Source organism: Galeopterus variegatus, unplaced genomic scaffold, assembly GCF_000696425.1.
Source record: "Galeopterus variegatus unplaced genomic scaffold, G_variegatus-3.0.2 Scaffold663, whole genome shotgun sequence".
Classification (NCBI taxonomy): domain Eukaryota; kingdom Metazoa; phylum Chordata; class Mammalia; order Dermoptera; family Cynocephalidae; genus Galeopterus; species Galeopterus variegatus.
In genome coordinates, this window is record NW_007726774.1 from 7,440 (window position 1) to 18,059 (window position 10,620).

Here is a 10,620-nt window from a genome sequence, read left to right on the forward strand (position 1 = left end):
CTGTGTTGATCAAGAAAAACAAATCAGTATTGGGAGATAAATCAGGAAATCTTATCTGTGGCATCAGCATCTTAATATGGCACCATGACAGATGTTTCCGAATCCAAACCTTATGAAAGTAACATGAATTACTTTATATTATGTAGTTTTTCAACAATTTTTTTTTATATGTAAGTCAAAACCTATTACAGAAAATATAAAGGAAATTGAAGTTATAATAGCACTGATTATAAGTTTTAAATGAAGCACTGAATGTATTAGCCAGGGTTCTCCAGAGAAACAGAACCTATAAGATATATGTAGATATATAGAAAGAAACTACTTATGAGGGATTGGCTCATGAAATTATGAAGTTGGAAAAGTTGCACAATCTGCCATCTGCAACCTAGAGGCCCGAAAGCTGGTGGTATAGTTCCAGTGCAAACCGAAGGGTCCGAGAGCCATGGTTTAAGTCTTGGTCTGAGTCCAAAGGCTCAAGAACCAGTAGTACTGATGTCCAAGAGCAGAAGAAGATGGATATTCCATCTCAAACAGAGGGAGCAAATTCACCCTTCCTCCAGTTTTTGTTCTGTTCAGGCCCACAACGGATTGGATGATAACCACCCACATTGGTGAGGGTGATCTTCTTTACTCAGACTACTGATTTAAATGCTAGTCTCTTCAAGAAGCATCCTCACAGACACACCCAGAAATAATGTTTTACCACCTATCTGGACATCCCTTATCCCAGTCCAGGTGACACATAAAATTAACCATCATAATGCACTTTCCTCAAAATTCAGTTTACTCCCATGTTGCTTTCAAATTGGAAATATCTGCTTTAGTGTGTCTTCTGCATATTTCTGCATATTTGAAATATGCCATTACATGGCCTGGCAGCATGAATCCATCCATGTCTTCCAATAGAAAATTTCCATAGTATTTCTGATATCCTACTTTTTTCATTTTGAAAATTCCTTTGCTGCCCTTCTTATTACCGTCTATAGGTTTTCCCTGTTGCCTGATAAAAGTACAATGAAATAGTTCTTTCTAGAATGGTGCTTTTCTCTTTAAGCCTGGGTAATTATATCGTGTTATTTTAATGTGCAACTTCTAGAATAAATCTCAGATTTGGAAGCCAACAGAGAATAAATTTGCCATTTAAACAAATGTGACTTTTGAGGATATAATACTTTTCTTACTGTGACCAGTATATAAATACCTTGATTTCCACATTAGAACAAATTAGATGAGAAAATCCAGGCCAATAAATAATATGGAAATATGACCTTGCAGAAGTACATTAAGAAATTGAAATGGTATTTTTAACCAGTTGATTACTTGAAATATAAAGAAGTTCCATTTTCAAATAGGCTTTTAGGGTTGGTTCACAGTCCATCTCTTCGAGAAAGTTGTCTCTTATTTGAACTTGGAACTAAATCTCAAAGGAATTAGTATTTCGTGTCAAAATTTTGACAAGTTTTGCCTATTGTGATTATGGTACTACCCATGATACTGAATTGCTGAAGCTGGTGTTACTTGATTGGTTGTCATCATACTATGGGGGAGAGAGGGGAGTGGAGATTGTCTACTTTATCCAGCCACAAATCTCACATGTATTTCATAGATCATTGAGGTAAGGTCAGCATTATTATGTTCTCTGCATTTTTCTTACCTTCTACAGTAGCCATAATAGTTAAATTAAAATCATGAGTAAATGAAGCTGATGTTTGTATTGTTGCCAGAAGAAAATTTTATAATAGGGAATAAGAGTTAGCATATAAAACCCTCTGAGATTTTTAAGTGTTCAAAGAGAATCATGAGTCACAAGCTTAATACAGTCTGGCTTTCTGTTGCTTTGCTGTGTTGCAAACCAGTTTTAAAAGGAATGTTCTCATCAGATAGTTAAAGTTTTATTAAAACATTAAGTATCAAAAGCCGCATAATATATATTTTTTATTATACCACAAGATGCCTAGAATATATATTAAGGACTTACTCTTCTATTAATCCATGCAAGTCATTTTTGATACTATGGAACAAAAGGCTACCCTTACAATCTAAAGGTATTATTTGTTTTATATAAATAAATTTTTTGTGTAAAAGTCTGAAAGTGAAAGAACACTGGTTAGAATTCGTGTGCAAGTAAAACTTTCATTACAGTCAAGGTCATAAAATACAATTGTTGTTTTCTGGTACATTACCAGAGGAATGCTTTTTTTTTTGGTTAAAATTTATTCTGTACAGTGAATTCTTTAGAACAACAAATGAATTATCTCGTCCCTAACTAACATTTTTTATAACAATGCTGATGATATGCTATTTGCCCTGGAGAGAAGAAAGAATTAAACTGTAGCTGAATTACTGCAGCATTTTCTAATGAAAGCTTTTGAATAGCAATTATCTCTCAATCATTTCTTGTCAAATATCCAAACAAGAAAAAATAAACACTTAAATTATGCAAAACACCCATCTGGACAGTTTAATATATCTTATCCCTTATGCTTATCACTGTATCCACAATACTTATGTGTAGTGACTAAAACATAGATATTCACTAAATGTGTATTGAGTGAGGCAAATGGATCCAAGAAGTCAGGGAAAGGGAAAATGAAAAAACAGTATGTTATAAATATATGTAAATAACATAGGTTTCTCTCTACTAAGAATATCTCTTTTTACTTTTCTAATTTGTTGCAAAGGGACTCATAAACCTGAACTGGAACAACGATTTCTTAATATGTATTTATAAGCTAATTTCACTACCATGGGGATGGAGCTGGGGGAGAAGTGGCATATCTTTTTGATATGTCATATCTTACTTGTTTTAAGTTTCTGCTACATTTTCTCCTTCCATGGAAGGGAGGCTACATACAAGGTCAACAGTGATGGCATATGAGAAGGTGCACCAAGCTTTGCTAGATCAGAATTCTGCCACATCAGCCATCTGAGATTAACTGGCTGTGAGTAAAATGGAATAAATGTAATTAGAGAACATAATGAGTACAAATGAAAACGAGAATTTCATGAAAATAATATCTGCTAGCCAAATATGACATTTATCCTCAAAAATCAAGAAGTAAAAAAGTCCTTTGAGAGACTGAGTATACAGACAGACAGTGATCAGGCCACATATAAAAACAGAACTCTTGGGCCGGCCCGGTGGCGCACTGCTACAGTGCGCCGCTTGGGAAGCGCGGCGGCGCTCCCGCCAAGGGTTCGGATCCCAAATGCAGACTGGCTGCTCACTGGCTGAGCGAGGAGCGGGGGCAACACCGAGGGTTGTGATCCCGTTGCCGGTCCCGGTCTGGTACGGGCGCGACACTGAGGGTTGCGATCCGTTGCCGGTCATGAAAAAAGACAAAAAGACAAAAAAAAAAACAAAAAACAGAACTCTCACCTCCAATCTGTAGCGACCAGCCAACCTACTATCTACAAGTCAGACTTGTGGGAAGTCAGACTACTGTTTCTAGCAATCAGTCCAAGAAGCCAGGAGTAACCCCTATAACAATGAGAACAAAATGGCCAGAGCTTGATTATTAACTGACAGCTTCTGTAATCTTTGCCCTCACTTCCAACTTAGGACCAGTTGGAAAAGCCAAATATGCACCCCTAACCATCACATGGTACGCCAGGAGTAACCCCTATAACAATGAGAACAAAATGGCCAGAGCTTGATTATTAACTGACAGTTTCTGTAATCTTTGCCCTCACTTCCAACTTAGGACCAGTTGGAAAAGCCAAATATGCACCCCTAACCATCACATGGTACGGCCGCCTTCTAGTTAGCTTGGCCATAGCTTCACCATGCCAAGTGTCTCCAGTTAGGGCATACCTGAAGTCTTCCTTTTTTCCCACAACAAAATTTTCCCACTCTGCCTACTTTTTTTTTTTCCTGCCTACATTTGAGTCTCAGCTAAGTGCAAGTGATAGTGGCTGACCGCCTTGCTATATAATAGCAAGCTCTAAATAAACAGTCTTTACCTATTCATATTTGTGTGTCTTCATTTATTTCCATATCTTTTTCACATATTGTAATTACAGTGTTCTGACACAGAATATATGTGGCTTCATGTTTGAACATAAACACATGCATGCACACACACACACACAAGAAATTCTTTTTTGATTAGACTCAGACTCATGCACATAAAAAGTAAAGTGATGGAACTTGTTTTCTTGTAGTTCATGAGAACAATAACATAGCACCCGTGGTAGTAAAAATGACGAGAAAGTATTTCATCCGGAAGAATACATTTGCTGTAATTCCACCCTGCATATTATTTGTTTTCCTGGCCTGGGTCGATTACACCTTTACCTTAGCATCCTCATCTATAGCCACTTGTGCCATTCTCTTTTGTCTGTACCTTGTAACCTTCATGACAGCTGCCATGCTGTCACTCTGAGTGACAAAGGCAGATCTTGACATGACTTTGGAATCTATTAATGCCTTGGTAATGCACAACTTTCCACATTAATTGATTTGACTTGGTCATCTTGTGGCACTAAAGCTATGCTGGGTAAGGTAAAGCCCTTTTCCAGTATACCAGTATTATGGCTCCTCTCAAACTTCTAAATTAGAATTGACTTACTCTTTAAGTTTTTTATAGTACTCCTAGTTTTACAGCTCTTTAACTACCTCCATTCTCCCTACCTTTATCTCCAGCTGGAGGAACTCAGAACCTGTGTATTAGCATGCATATATCTGACAGATTTATAGCCAAAATATATTTAAAAAAAACTCTTATAACTAATTAACAAGAAGACAGCCTAATTTTTAAAATGGACAAAAGATCTGACATTTGCAAAAGAAAATGTAAGAATGACCAATAAACACATGAAAAGATGCTCAGCACCATTAGTCATCAGGGAAATGCAAATTAAAACAAGGGTGAGATACTATGTACATATTAGTATGGCTAAAATAAAAAAGGCTCACAATACTAAGTGTTGGTGAGGACATGGAGCAATTAGAATTCTCACACACTGCCTGTGAGGGTGTAAACCAAATAATCACTTTAGAAACTGACAGTTTTATATAAAGTTAAACATTTTAAGCTTTATAACCTAGCCATTATACACCTGTGTATTTACCAAAGAGAGATTAAAATATTTGTTCACTTAAAGACTTTCACATGAACATTTATATCACCTTTACATGTAATAGCCAAAAACTGGAAACACTCCATTGTCCATTTGCAAGAGAACAAATTTAAAAAGGAGGAAATACTGCTCAGCTATAAAAAGGAACAAACTATTGAAGCAACATGGATGGATTTCAGAAACATTAGGCTGAATGAAAGAAGCCAGACCAGAAAGAATGCATACTGTTTAATTCCACTTACATAACATTACAGAAAATATAATCTAATCTAAGGCAATGGAAGGCAGATCAGTGGTTGCTAGGGGTTTAGAGAGGATTTGACTGCAAAAGGACACAAGCAGACTTCTCAGGGTAACGTGCCTTGATTTTGGTAGTTCCACAGATGTATGTATCTGTCAAAATTCATTGAATTATACACTTGATATAGATGAAGCTTATGGTACATAAATTATATCTTTAAAAAGATAGGTAGATGAGTAAGAAATTGAGTAGAATCTGGAATAAGATGGCAGCCAGGTAGAAGTGAGTGGGTAAGAACGTGACTAAGAGATTTGTTAGACTGAACAGAAAGATATGATAAGAAAAGCCTCCAGTATTTCATTGTAGTCTTCTAAGTAAGTTATGGTTGTATTTGAGTCAAATTCAATATATAGAAATTAAATACCTACAATAACGGTATGTGACAAACCATCCCAAAATTTACAGCAACCAAAAAAAAAAAAATCATAATAATAAGTGTTTTTTTTTTTTCTTACATGTGGGTTTGCAGGTTTTGGTTGAAATGGCTCTGATACAGGCTGTAGGTTGGTTGGACAGCTCCAGGGTTCAAGTCGGGTTCACATCTATGTGTGTTCGTTCTGAGGCCTAGGCTGAAGGAGCAACAGCCAGAGAGAAGCTCTTTTCTTGGTGGGTCACCAGAGTGTAAGAACACAAGTCCAACTGTCCAGGAACATTTCAAGCCTTTGCTTATAACATCCCATTGTTCAAATAAAGTCAGGTGGCCAAGCCCCAAAAAACTTTTTGTGGAGAGTTTTAAACGTATCCAAATTACCCCATGGACTAACCCCCAGTTTCAACAATTGTCTATATTTTGCCACTCTTGTTGCATTTATTTCTTCCCCTCTTCTTCAGTTATGCCAAAGAACTAAGAACTAAGAAGTCTAGGGCAGTCTAGGACTTAGAACTAGCTGCTCTGTGAGTGGAGATGAGATAGAGGCAGTTGCTTTGATTCTTGATAATGATAGGTAGTGACTCGTACAACCAGGAGCTCGGTTTTTGGAAGGATATAGAAGAGTTCTCATGCCTTTTTCAGCATTTATTTCGATAAATAATAGCCCCTGCTTTTAGCACTCATTTTCTAATGTTTATCGGAAAATGAAAAATATAGTTATCATTTAAGAACTAAGAAAAGAAAATATAACCAGGTTTACTTTGGCAATTGGGCCAAGCTAATCATAGTTTTTACACTCTGTTAGAAAGCATGGGTTTCTTTATTTGATTAAATATGGCACATGTTTTGGAGTCTTGAAGTAGATGAGAATATGCAGTTTATAATTAACAGATTATAAAGGAAAACAGTCCAATGTGAAACTATAAACTGTAAACAGTCCAATGTGAAAATGCTAAGAGAATGCTGAGAATTAAGAGAGTCTATGGAACTAGAGATGTAGTGTTTGCATATTATTTGTGTGCAGCCTGCCATGTTAGGAATATAGATTAGGGATTTGGATACATTAGCTATTAGACATTCATTTCTTGGCACAGTTTTAATTGTTTAATTCCTGTGCGTGTTGGCTACTTTAAGTAGGAGGTACTTTTTACAAATGTTGTAAAGTGTAAGCCATCTCTGAATGGAGAATTGGCATCACCAAGAAAAATAAAGACCACAGTGTATTCTGAAATACTCAGCACTTGCTTTTTTACAGCATCCTATTTCTTGCATGTATTATATTTATCACAGAGTTTAACTTACTATAATTTAATTAAATCATTTATTTTTTATTTACCCTATGAGATTATAAGCTCCTTAAGGATAGGGACTGTGCTCATTGTACATATATCTAAGACCTAATACAGTGCTGGACATGCTGAAAGTAGTAAGTATTTATTGAATAAATGAATGCTTTCCTATATTGTCTATCGTCAGATAATTCTTTTAGATTCTGTTAAAGGTAAAAATAAATAAAATAACCATTTAGACAATTTGTACTTAATAATCACATATTTCTTGACAGAATAATGAAATGGTTAAGAATATAGTCTCAGAGCCAGACAGCCTGGACTTAAATATTGACTGTGTTACTTACCTAACTCTGTAACCATGGGCAAGCAAGAATTTAAATCTTGTGTGCCTCACTTTTGCTATCTGTAAGATAAGGGATGTTATGAAGATTAAATGACTTAATACATATAACGCACTTAGAAAAGTACCAGGCAGTAATATCTCAATGATTGTTAGTTGTTGTTGTTATTATTATCACTACTACTACTGGTACTATTAATATTATTCTAGAGATAAAATTAAAACACTCTTTTAAAACAACATTCAATATGCTGCATTTAATCAGTTTTGAAGTTAGAGTTCTGTATTTGTGTTGAATTGGTAAGTCAAACAGAATTTGCATCTGAAAATTGTTCCCTCTGCTGTTTTTCCCTAATTGTACTGATAAATATCAAACTCATTCATTACGTTAATTTCAAGTATGACCTTCTCCAAGAACCTTCTTCCATCCCTTTCTTCCCGCCACCCTCCCAAGACAAGTTTAATGATTACTTCTCTGTGTTCCCTAGCACTTCCTTTAATTTACAAAATATTTCTTGTATACATTGGCCTTTCTCTATCAATCATGCCGTTACTCTATTTTAAGTTTTTAACTGGTATGAGCAGCATAGTCAAGTAAAGTTGTTTGTGATTTGTTGTTGGAAGAGTATCAAATGTATTTGACACCCAATGGAAAATACTTATCTGAAAGCATGAATATGAATTTTTGACAAAGAAAATATCGTCTTTTGTATTAAGTTTCCATGAAGGCAAGAGACAGAACCAAAATATAATAGGAAAGATTTTATCTTAGAAAGAAAGGGCAATATTGCTATTTAAAAGGAGGAAAAGAAGATTAGATTGATGTGCTTGGGAAAAGGGACAATATCTCTCTTTTTTTAGTCAAACATTTTTAATCAAGTTAATGGTAAGCAGTAAAAGTGCAGTTACATGAAAAGCCCCATATTTTACATGTTTAAATTGTTTCTCATTGCCTTTAAAGTAGGACCCACTCCTGAGTCTTCTCTCTAGTGGTAGAATAAGGTACATATTTTTATGGAGTGCCACTTACATTGAATTTATTATTTGTCCAAATGAATTTATGAGCAGTATGTGGTTTTGTTGTTGGAGGATCATCAGTCATACGCTGAAGCCAACAATGCTCTTCACCACATGTGATGCTTGCACCACATCCCAGATTGTGTTTCCACCATTCTTTTCAGTAGTGTATAACTATCGGTGACAGCCAGAATATGCTTGTTGTCTTCATAGTATTTGTTTCCATATTTGTCTTTCCCCACTAATGTACCAACCCTCACATCATTTACCCTAAAAAAAATTCATAGATAGCCACAGAGACCACTGTGGCTTCTGACCTGCTGCAGCCCACACTTCAGGACCTGCAGTAACTCCATCTTGTCCTGCAGTCCCTGCCTTCCGGGTATGCCACATAAAACCCACCCAATATCACTATTTAAAAGGAGGAAAAGAAGAGTGGGTTGATGTATAGTCAGGTTTATACATTTGCTTTATCAGGAAGCTGAGAAAATGTCTAGTTTTTCTGCCTCACCCTCTTCCAATCTTCTCTCCATTGCTACCAGAGCAAGCTTTTTCATATTAAAGTCTAATTGTGCTCTTCTCTAAAAATTATTTTATTTGTGCTTTTAACAAATATTTCTTGAGTGCTTCCTATGTGTTGGGCATTGGGGATATAATAGTGAAAAAAAAAGTCAGCACAGTGATTTCATTTAGCTCAGAATTAAAAGGGCAGGAGGCTGTGTGCATGTTCCTACTAAGTTTGCATTGTCACAGCCCTTCTTTCTGCTTACTCTTCTCAGGTATGGAGCAGGGAGAATAAATAAAAATATTCCTTACATAACTGCCTGTGGTTTGTGGACTATACGTTTCTTTGATGGTCCTTTTGTAATAACCTGAATTTACCCAGGTTTGATGTTGACTTGGTTTATGTCTGGTCATTACTCTAAACTAGCTTGTTGTCTGAGATTCAGTTGGCCTACTGGAGACTTGATGAGTTTGCATGTTAGAGTTTGCATAGACTATCCTCTACAACTCAGCTTTGGAGCCCATAGGCATAGGCATGAACTTCTTTCCATGCATACTGGAAACCATGAACTAGGTGAGGAAGAGAGAATTGTATTGCCATTTCTACTGAAATGGTGCATCTCAACAAGCCAGCAGGGAGAAAGGTGGCCCCAGTGGTCTGTGCTGAGAAAGTAAAGTCCTTAATGCTTTTTGTTTTTAACCCTGTGAGCTCTACTTGCCAATTCCAGGAAAATGGAAATTTCACTTGATACTTCATACCACCTTAAATTCTGCTTTATCTGGTAATGATATTTCCCATAGGAATGGTTGCACCTTCAAGGACCACGTTGGAGAGAGGCAGGTACAGCCTCTCTTCAACAGGATCCACCAGCACCTGTCAGCCAGGAAGTTGGAAAAATCTAAGGTGTTTACTATTTCTTTTGTTCTTGGCCCCTGACTATTCCCTGGTTCTGTGCATTACAGAAAACGAGGCACTGCACCCATTTTCATCTACCTTCCATTTCCAGTGTACTTTCCAGGTGTTACTAATATTCTTATTTAGGTGGTTGTGTCTGTTCAGTGAGGTAAGTGGTAGGAAGAAGAGGGATTGAGAACCTGTGGTCTGGCTGTCATTGCCACAGAATCCCTAAATAACCAACTTAAAATAAAGATTTTCATTAGTTCAAAATCTATTTAAACCGTAACATATTTAATATATAATTTCCTTGAAATCTTTTGATTAAAATAATGTCTTAAAATAGGACAGGAACTTTAAGCAGAAGATCTAAACTTGTAGAGTTTTAAGTTTGCTGATATTTAATTAGCACTCCTCATTTGAATAACTTAAGTAGTATATTTTTTAATTTTATACTAAATTTTTAAATACGTATAGCATCATTTTTTTCATAATTCTAGGCTTTCTTAGAAAAAACAAGTGTCGTGAATATTGTTTCATTCTCAAGTCAGTGTCCTGTGTCCTTAATACATTTTCTGTAATTTTTAAAAAATTAAAGCATAACGTAAATACAGAAAGGCATGCAAAGAAATGGGAAAATACCTCTTATACTGAAGAATAAGATCTATCAGTTGAAGTCATAAATTATCCAAGTGATAGAATTAGTAGACAAAAACCATAAAGCAATTATTATAACGTTAGTTCATGTGTTCCAAAAAATAGAAGAAAGATTTAGTGTTAGAGACATGAAAATATAAAAATGACCCAATATGCACCTCT

At 35.8% G+C, this 10,620-nt stretch overlaps 1 pseudogene; it reads right to left on the minus strand.

The window, feature by feature from the left end:
* Positions 1-8,172: 8,172 nt before the first annotated feature.
* On the minus strand, positions 8,173-8,758 carry LOC103589223 (annotated as a pseudogene).
* Between the last annotated feature and the right edge of the window lie 1,862 nt (positions 8,759-10,620).